This window comes from Prorops nasuta, unplaced genomic scaffold (genome assembly GCF_024137725.1).
Source record: "Prorops nasuta isolate Cenicafe-Biocafe unplaced genomic scaffold, Cenicafe_Pnas_1.2 PNAS00006, whole genome shotgun sequence".
Taxonomy (NCBI): domain Eukaryota; kingdom Metazoa; phylum Arthropoda; class Insecta; order Hymenoptera; family Bethylidae; genus Prorops; species Prorops nasuta.
The window spans coordinates 7,860,056-7,870,993 of record NW_027116803.1 but is presented as its reverse complement, the minus strand read 5'-3'; positions in this window follow the sequence as shown (position 1 = coordinate 7,870,993).

Sequence of the window (10,938 nt, the reverse complement as noted above, 5' to 3'; positions counted from 1 at the left end):
ACGATTAGCCGTGCTTTTACCGGTGTTTCGTCTTTCCTGCTCGCGATAAAAAGGCAACATAACCTCAATTCTCGACTGTCTCGCGAGGCGACCTTTGTCAGCCACGTACAGCAGTGGTATAATAACGCGATAAATAGAGGATTGCGCGTATATTGATCGCTGCTGCCTCCGGTTAATCGCAGTGCTAATATATTTCCTTGATAAGGATCCGGAGGATAATTTTGTGCCGACGGTAACGGATTCCGATCGGGCGATACCGTTAATTGAAAGGCCACTAGCACACTTCGATCGGCTCTACGGGGACATCTCAAAAAGTTTCTACCTAAACTGGAAGTAGCGGTTCGCTTCGTGAAACCGGTTCATGTTTTATACTATAGAGAAATGTAAATTCCTGGCGTCGACGCGCGCCTTCTGCGGCCATGCGGCCGCGCGGCCACGAAACGAGCAGCGCCATCTGTTGAGTGCAATAATAGTATAGTAGGGGCACAACCAAAATAACGTTTTATGGTCGCGGTCAGAGAGCGCTACCCTACACTTTTCCCGCATAAAAGAGACTTTCTTGGAAAAGACGGAGCAAAATTCAAAAACACACGACGTATATATCGCCAACGGTGAAAGAACTCGTTGATATTTGGTTAAGAGAGAAATAATGTGCTGTACTGTTGGAATCGATGGAGGGGGTGGGGGGGGGAGTTGGATTTTGACCATTTCTGCGACACCGGGCTGGTCGCTTCTATTTTAAGAACGCGGATTTTTTCTTCTTTTTTTTTCTCTTTTTTTTGTAGGAAGTTAGAACCGACCGTGTAGGAGAGAGAAAGAAGTCGAGGCCGAGTGGCTCGTAGGTAGCTGTGACGACACCTGCATGTAAATGCAGGAATTATTCGGTCTGAAATATTGAAAAGCTGCTCGCGCGAGAGGCAGAAGGACGTAGGAAATGAAATGGCTGAGAGGAGAACGAGAAGTGGGAGGAGTCCTGGTGGCTTTGGGGGAGGGATAAGAGTCTCTCGATGCCGTTTATTTATTGTTATCATTAATGCCAAGTCCCGCGGAATGCTCGGTGATTACATAAAACCTTTTTCTTTTCCAAAATCTCCTTTGAGCTACCTCATTGCCAACTGAAAATCTGTTCTTTCCAACCAACAATCCATTATCGTCCCTTGTTCCAGAGACAAATTGAATTTGGTTGGTTGTAACGTCGCGTGTAATTGATCGGTTCGGCGAATTAATTGGACCATTGAATTTAACGAATTTCTATAAAGTCGAGGTGCTCCTCGGGATTATTCGTTCGGAGAAGGGTGGAGAGAGGTTAGGTTCGTAAGAACGAGTTTTCGTGGAGGATTCTCTCACTCTTTAGGTAGATGGAATATTTATATATATATATATATATATATCGAGGCCCACGAGGATGGGAAGGAGGATGAAGTTTAAAACGCAAAATGAGGAAGACGAATACTTGGACGTACGGTTGTTGGACGAGGATGAAAGAGGAGGAGGAGGAGGAGGAGAAGAAGAAGAAGAAGAAGCCAAAGACGAAGGAGGTTCTCTCTCTCTCTCTCTGGTGTCTGAGGGGCGAACGACCTGCGTGCCGGCGAATCTTCGCTCGAAGAAAGCAAGGACGAACGCCAGACAACCCGAAGACTCGGCCAGTTCGCGTGTGGTTGTGTATGCGTGTTGTACCTGGAGTTCATCGGACGGAGTATCTGTTCACATCTTACCAGGCAGTATTAGATGGATTAGAATTTCTAATACTGTCAGGTAAAGATGTCGTCAGGATTCCGATATCAACGCTTTTTCATCTCTCAGCAACGTCCCAAAATATTTACATCTCGAAAGAATGGCGAGAGCCCGGTGTGTTGTCGTTCTCGAGAGGATTCCTGGAAAACGCAAACAATAATACGCTGCAAGTGAGAGTGATCGAGTCGCTGAAAGACTGCAAAAACGGATGGTCGACGCTATTTGTAAACACCAGTGCTCCTCGCACTAAATTCCCACTACAATTTTAATAACTCCGATATTACCAGTACTCCTATTTATTATTATAGTGCGGCGCAGTTATCCGAACGGTTTTATTAATACAGCCATTAAAAGAGCACGAGGAGGGTCAAAAAGTAGATTCTAGTATTTATGAATGCACGTGTGCATTCGCCTGGAAGGATTTCTACGATCCCGAAGCAGTAGGAGGTAGGGAACGTGGAATGTAATAGGTCGAAAAACGTGCTACGATCGTAAACCATTGCGTGGGTCTTGGAAGAATCTATGGCTGCATAGCTTTCACGCAAGAGAGAAAAAAACATTGAAATTACCACTCGTACGTTGGCACGGACCCCCCTACCGCTCTGTGATTTATGCACGAACATCCAGCAAATTAACTTATAAAACCCGTCTGTCCGTCCTTACGACTCTACTTTAACCCGCCAACCGACTTTTCGTAACTCGCGCTTGTCAACGGCTCCTTCGAAAATAATAAACGTAACAACATCAAATATATGTAAACAAAAACAGTGTATGCAGAGCGAAGCGAAGCAAAAAATGTTCGTCGCGTCGAAAGTGATTTTGAAACTTTTAAGCAGAAACTCTGAACGATTGTATTTGTGCTTTTGTGAGTTTTTTCTCGGTTCAAGTGCGTCGATGAGGCTTTTAGCGGAGGCTTAGGAGAATCGTTGTCGAGTGTGTGTACGGCTGGGTGGAGAAGGGCCCTTTTTAGGGAAGGGCCAGTTGGAGGAGGATGAGAAATAGGTGGAGGAGGGGAGATGAACGAGATACGATGGTATTAAGATTCGTTGGCTTGTAGCTTAATGCGCGTGGAGACGGAGAGGCAAGATGCTGTCGAGGGATGGAATGCTTCAAGATCGGACGAAAGCCAGTCCCGGTCACGCTCCCTCTGCGCCTCTCTCTCTCTCTCTCTCTCTCTCTCGGCGTCCCTATATACATGTGTCTCCTAACGTTTTATAGCCAATAAAAAGCTCCTTCTTAAATCTTTCCTTTCCACTAACATCATAGCAGCCCCACTCGCTCTCTTCTTCACGCTCAGTCAAATAATCTTTCTCGATCTACTTTTCTATTAATATATTTTTTTTTCACGCGCTCCTCCCAATTCATCCACGCGTTTTTTCTTCCGAATATAAGTCGACGAGACTCGCTGGTTCTCCATTCTTACGCAGATTGTACTCATCGATGGAACGAATTGGTCTCTATTTCTTTTTTTTACATTTTCATCTTATTTTTTATGATTGTGGTGAATAAATTCCACTATACTCTACGTTCACTCGATACAATTTGTTTACTGTATAATTTTTATTTCTTCGTTCACAGGTATCTCTATCTATTTTTTTTTTCTTAAGATATGTTTACTCGTCTCTTTCAATCGATCCACTGGCTGTTATACCTAGAAGTTTATATAAATACCGAAAAAAATTGGGGAATCGGTTCTTCCGTTTCTTCGAAGCTTGCTCGTCGTCAACAGTACAGTACTACATGTGTATATATACATATGAGTGTTTTCCGTCGATCCAGTTCTTTTTACCCCCCCCCCCCCCCCCGCCCCGTCGGTCGAAAGTCACGTGGATCGCGCGCAAAGTCTCTAGGAGGCGGCGAGCAATTTCTGAAAACCGGTCTATACAAACATTGCCATTCGTATGGATAATTGTGTGTAATTTCTGTGCTAAAAAATGAAGCTGCTTTATAGAGTCCGGTAACTCAAGGCTAACCTTACGCGATAACTTTTTGTCTCTCTCCTATACTGGTCTTTTTCATTCCCTACCGGGAAACCCCCGCCCCCCCCCCCCCCCTATTCGAATTACCAAAAACTTGCTGGCTACGTCCAACGACAAAAACCAAATTTTTTTCTAGCAATCAAATTAACTTTTTCCTCATTTATTTATGTTCTGTTGGAAAAAGTATTCTGGAAAAATAACAAGGAGGCCGAGTCAAGGTTTTCGGAGGACCTTGACCAGATAACGAGATAACTAGAGCGGTGAAATAAAATTGTGAAAAATACGCCGTTGCAAAGTTCAGTCTATTCAACAACTTCGCCATGTGTATATTAGTGAATTTTTTATCGATACGAGGGACGATTGCTTTTCGTTTAATCAGCGCGCTGAGATTGTAAATAAATTTGTAAAAATACCTGATAAGAGAGTACGTATCCGAATAAATCAAGAGGAGGGAGATAACGCTCGCGGTGACACCAGAAGATAATAATTTTCAAGATAAGCCGAAGTGTATCTCAGTTTCTTGGGACTCGGGAAAAAACTTGGTATTTTTCAGATTCAGCTGGAGTCTTCGTTGATTCAGTCGAAGAGACAGAATTCCCTTCCTTTTTATCCTTGGAACCATCAAGCATCAGCTATAAATCAATGAACAATCTCACGCGTCATTTTTATCTCATCCGTAAACCCAGAAGGATGGACCCAGAGTCTCGTTCAATTCTTGATAACTCTCAAACTCTACATAGGATCAAATTTGGTTAAACGTCTCCGGAGTAAATAAAAAGGATCTCTTTTAATTTGACCCGTTGTAAAATCGTTGAAAACTCTCAAACCCTATATACAGGATAAAATTCGGCTAAACATCACCAGAATAAATAAAGGATCTCTTTTAATTTGACCCGTTGTAAAATCGTTGGAAACTCTCAAACCTTATACAGAATAAAATTCGGTTAAAGGTCACCAGAGTAAACAAAGGATCTGTTTTAATTCGATCCGTTATAATTTTCTTCTCTAAACGCGAGTATGGTCGAGCGAAATCGCGAGTGAGAAAAAACGCGAGGGTTATTTGACGAAAGGGTCGTTGGAAAAAGTTCGGCAGAGTGATGATAAAGTGTATCTATACGGAGGAAGAAGAAACGAGTTACGATTTGCCTTTTAGAGGGTGAAGGGCGGGAGGGGGGAGATTGGTGGAGAAATTTATCGCGAGGTCGATTTAATTTCGAGTTTTAATTTGCCGAAGGATAATCGAGATATGTTTCATCGAAAGATGTCGAGGTTGCTGGCGTAAAGTCCTGAGAATAACGAGGCAGCTGCGAGTATCCTGTCGGGCTTCGTCCCGAGGGCTACCCGCTCGGTCCCGGTCTGCGTCGACGCGGTTCTTTTTCTCTCCTGCTTCGAGAGATTATCCTTCTCCGATCTCTTCGTCCTCTCTTTTTATTCTTCGAATCTCAACTTTCCTCCACATCTGGTGTACTACTGCTCCCCTTGTCCCTTTTCTCTCTCGCGGGTCTTCTTCCTCATTTTCACGTCTTCTTCTTCATCCCCCCCCCCCCCCCTTTACAAGAGGCAACTTGAAAATAAATCTCTGCCCCTCTCTCTCTCTCTCTCTGGTGTCCCAACTCATTGCTACACATTGTTTCTCTCTCCCCCTTCTTCTCCTATTTCGACAAGATTTACTCTACTTCGCTGAAGAGTTTCATCAAGATATTTCAAAATGGCGTTGTCGGTCGAGTTATCCTTCGGAATGCAATGCTTTCGGTCCTCGTGGTTCTCTTTTAATTTGATTTCTCATTTTCTCTCTCTCTCTCTCTCTCTCTCTCTCCCGCCGTTAGTCGATTCTCTCTCTTTCTTCCTTTTTTCCCCTTTCGATCCACCCTCCAATATCGAGCGACTACCCTCACAGTCACAGAGAACTTTTAGTGGCTTCGCCGGAGAAACATGGCGGCCAGTCACGCCGTTCCTAGCGACTAATTATGCTAACGAGTTTATTAAAATTATATTATACAGCCGGCCAACGGAAAAGCTGCCTTGTTAGGCTCAATTTCTAATCGCGATAACATATATATATATATATATATTATAGTATGTTGGCACACACTTAGAGCTCGACCGTTGGAGAACGAGAGTGGGGGGGGGGGGGGAGGGGGCAAGTTTTCATTAGTCCACTTCCCCCCCCCCCCCCTGTGGTAAATAACGCGAACTCTGCGAGCGGTTGGATTTAAAATAAAACACACGAGAAAGGAATAACAAATATAGAAAACGGAGACTCCTGGTGCACGGATGACTCGATCATCTCCCGGTGCAGGCAGACCGACCAAGGAGAGGGTGCAGGTTAACTTGTTATTTTAATCCTAATAAATTTTCGGCGGCTCGGCGGGTGGGGACTCTCTTTCTCTCTCACACTCTGAAACCACCAGAGATGCTCTCGAGCGATTTCGTAAGAGCCGCGAAGCAACATCGTTGCATGGTTGCCGTAAGACCATAAGAGCGCGCGTTTCAGAGACCCTCCGCTGCCACTTAAATCAACGAAACACTTACAATCGCATTATCATGTTATTTACGCCAATGAAAAGCTTCGAATAACTCTCCTCTCTCTATATATGTATATATATATATATATATATGTGTGTGTGTATATATAGTCAACGGGATGTTCAATCTCGTTTTCACATTTGCACGCAGCAATCACGGGACGAAACAAGAAATTTATGATCCGTTTTAGTTCTCTCTCTCTCTCTCTCTCTCTCTCTCTTTAACAATAATATACTCTCGACATGATAACTGTATTTCTATATTAACGCGATTAATAAAGAGAATAAAGATGAATATATATGAATTGTGTTTTAATGATATCCCGAAAACTGGAGTGAACATTTTTCAGCTGGAGATGGGGGCAGATTGTGGTAAATAGGATCGGGATAAGAGGGTGAACATTTGGGGGGGGGGGGGGAGATGTTTGGTAGTAGGTTAGCTTGTTTATCGTTATTTCCTAAGGTCGCGGTGTTATCCGTGGATCGTTGGACAGAATATTGCTAATTAAAAAAGGTGGGGGGGGGGGGGGGGGGATGTAACGAGGCAAAAAAGAGCGCCACGCGTACAAACAGCGCTTCTTTAATTAGCACCTGGCTCCATTTCTTTGCGTGAATTTGCAAAATTACCGAGGAGCGCACTACCCTGTGTTTCGATCTGGGGCCGAAAGATTTTGAAGCTAACGTCAATGAGAACTGAAAATAAATTATAAATAAAGGAGGGGAGGGGGGTGAATGTCTTTGCCACCAAATATTAAAAAGTTCGTTGACGAACACGACAAGAAAGATGGATCTATTCGATTGGTTCTCCAGTGAAAGCTAGATACTATATATATATATATAATGTAGCTCCTTGAGTACCCTCGTCTTGGACTCTTCGATTCCACGCATGTACATCCGCGCGAATAAGGAAGAGAGCTCTGATAATAATCAGCGAGCAAACACACATTATTTACCAAGCGTCGCATAGTTTAACGCTGTAAAAACAATTATTCTCTCTTTCGAGTCGAAACGAGTGAAAATTCCAACGAGAAAATTCTCCGGGAGAAAAGTAGCGAGGGATATCGATGGAAAAGTGGTGGGGGGGGGGGGGATGCTGTGGGAGGGCGTTAATTAAAAACTTTCGAAGGGACTGTACACCGGTTTGTTGTCATTTGTCAGAATTGCGTCTCTGTGTGTTGTAGAAGAGGTAGAGGAGAGCGAGAGGTCGATGATGGTGGGAGGGAGAGGGCCTACGGGTTCGTGGAAGGGCCTTGGGTGGATTGGGGAGGGCAGAGGGGGGAGGTATCCTCCATGGGCGAGAATTCGAAGGAACATCGCGCGCAACGTACGTCCTCGGCATCTCCCGTGGATGGACGAAGGCACTCTCGTAACGACTAAACATCCTTTTTGCTGTGTTTGTTCTCCAGAAGAGTAGAATCTACGATCGAACCTCAGTTTCTCTCTATCGATAAACCGAGGACCGAGAACCAAGAGCCAAGAACCGAGTCGCTTGGTTCGCTTTCAAAGTTGCAGCTTGGAACAAAAGGACGTGTATAAGCGAGTGAGAAAAACGAAGCATATTTCTATATATGAATTTGAATAAAGAAGACGCGTAGAAAGCGCCTCGTTTTCCTTACTCGTCGGATTGTCCAGGTTTCCACGCGAGCGGCACGGTACTCACCATATTTTCTGCAACGTAATGCGTTTCGCAAGGCGAGCATACCGTTGGCGCGTTTGTCGCCTGAATAATAATACGCGCTTGCTGCAATAACGATGCACATGACTAATTAATTTTATCCATCTACACCTATATATCACTGAACGAGCGCTACGCGTTTCCTGCCTTGTGAAACTCATCTACGCCTTTCCGTTTTCAAGAGGTCCCCCCTGTTAGGAATCGCGATCGATCGAATTTTTATTGGAAAAACCGATCGAAAGATTCTTCGAGTATTCAACGAGACTCGTCCATGTTTCGACGTTGAACAAAATTTCCATCTTTTCGTGTCGAGCCTGTACCATGGCTATATAAATATGAAAACATTCGCTGAGAAAACGGATTGGTAATGGTTGGAGAATTTGTTGGTAATCGTTGCTAAGAATCTTGGTAAATTTGTGACGATAATGCTTTAATTCTTATTAATTATTATAGTAACTGCTCGTGTATAGTGTATAAGTAATAATTACTACGTTTTAATCGTAGCTTCTATCACGTTAAAGTAATTTTAATTACTAACAAAGGTAGTAGCAATTAATAGTTTTATTGAACAGGTTGGTAATAGCTGTACCAACTGTTTTATAAATAGTTCTGAATCATTATACTATCGCGATTAGTCACGTTAGCTCACGTACATGTCGATTTTTGTCAGCTACCGATGCTGAGTGATTTCAAAAGTTACTAGTATCATAAAAAATATTGTTATTTTGTTTAATGCATTTTAGTGTGCAAAGGTTTAATATATAGTTTCATTTTTGTAACGCACTAATTATTTTTGAAAGTGCGTGTATAATTACCGATGCTCCTCAATGCTATATCATTGCAAACTTTTGTTTTTCAATTTAATCTAAATTATTTTCTTCCCGTCTCTCTCTCTCTCTCTCTTTCTTTTAATATCTTAGTATCAATACACTGATTTTACATGATATACCTCCAGTTTAAAAAACTCCTTTTCTTGGTGGGATTCGAGTCTGGGTACTTGGCGATAATGAGACTGGTATATGGTCCACTACACCATTTCACGTTAATTAACTACAAGAATTTTTATTACCTATACATATAAAGGGTGTCCCATGAACGTTGGCCATGTCAATACCATCGGGTAGGGGACAAAAATCTAAGTAAAAAAGTTCTAAAAACTGTTTGGCTACCACCCTTGATTAAAAAGTTATTTGCAATTAAAGATTCTTGATTACAGAGCTTTTCTTAAAGAGGAGCGCATTGTTTTGGTCGCAAAATTATAAGGCCAAAAATGCTAAGATTCTGTGAATTAAAATACTAAGAAAATCACAAAGCCAAACATTCACTTGAGCCTATTGAAGTAGTCCGTTCGACATCTTCGAATGCAAGCGCCATAAAAACAATCAAAATATAAACACTTTCGAGAAAAGCTATAAGCTAAGATTGAAACTTTTGCAATTATCATTTAACAAATTAATAATAATTATTTTTGAATTGTACGTATTTTTCCGATAAAAATGAGTCCAAACATGACGTAATTACGACTATTTTAGCGATACTATGAATTAATTCAAACTTTTAATTATCTCTAGAATTGACGTAATTATGTTACGTTTGGACTCATTTTCATCGTAAAAATACGCAGAATTCAAAAATATAAATAATTAATTTGTTAAACGAAAGTTGCAAAAGTTCCAATCTTAGTTTATAGCTATTCTCGAAAGTGTTTATATTTTGATTGTTTTTTGGCGCTTGCATTGGAAGCTGCCGAACGGCCTTCAACCACTTCACAATAGGTCTGTTCAAGTGGATATGTTTGGCTTTGTGTTTTTCTTAGTATTTTAATTAACAGAATCTGAGCATTTTTGGCCTTATAATGCAACCAAAACAATCTTCCTGAAATAGCTAATCTTTAATTACAAATAACTCTTTAACCAAGAGTGCTAGCAAAAAAGTTTTTACAACTTTTTTACTTAGATTTTCATCCCCTATCCGATGGTATTATTGGCATAGCCATCGTTCGTGGGACACCCTCTAAATTCTAAGTAGATTTTTATTGTCTATATATTTTTAACAGCTACTAAGTTCTTTTAAATAATTCCTCCTCTTCTCGCCCTCCTATACTTTTCTTTTAAATTCTGTGAAAAAATGTGGAAAAAAATAAAAAAAATATGCGAAGCTTTTGCGACCTATATATGAAGAGGCCTGCATTTATAATCAATATCTAACGAGTTACTAACAATTTCCAACATTCATCAAAGCCCGTACTAACACGCCTAGTATAGCTAATACTAAATCTATTTATATCTGTGCTACTACTTGTGAGATTTTGTGGAATTATTTCTAAACGTTAGGTTAACCATTAATAAATATTATAAGAATTATTACACATTTTTATTACGAAATATCTTGGTATACTTTCATAATTTTCACAATAATAGTTCTCAAAAAATTATATATATATACATATATATATTTATGTACATAACCCTTTTTTCAAGAAAATATTCTGTTGCTATAAATTGTTATAGTTCCGGTCAGAAAGCAATAAAGGAATGAAGTTTTGATCAGTGTCCCTCGCGTCACTCCGTACCTGAAGAAACCGAAAACCGTACACGGATCCTATTCAGCTAATCTAGACACTTTTCTCTTTTTCCATCTCGCATTATCGATAAAACAATTTAAGATTAATCTTCGTAGGATTAGATCAGTTATTAACTATATCGAACCGGCTCACATTTCCTCCTATCTGACCTCGAGTTACTAGCTCAACTATCGCTCGGAGCGACATGGCACAGTGCTCTACTATTGTAAAACCATTTACGCAGCTCGAAGCAAGAAATAATTTCTTTTGTATTTTCCACGTAGAAAAAACGTGTCGCGTGCGATAAAATTAATAACTTGGTCCCACTCGGAAAATTAATATTCTTAAAATCACAGAAGACTCGTTCTCCAATGAAAATAATCCACTCGACTCTCGAGCACTGGAAACTTTTCCGCCGCGCTCCGCAAGGATTTCAGCGTATCGAAATCGATCGATTTAATC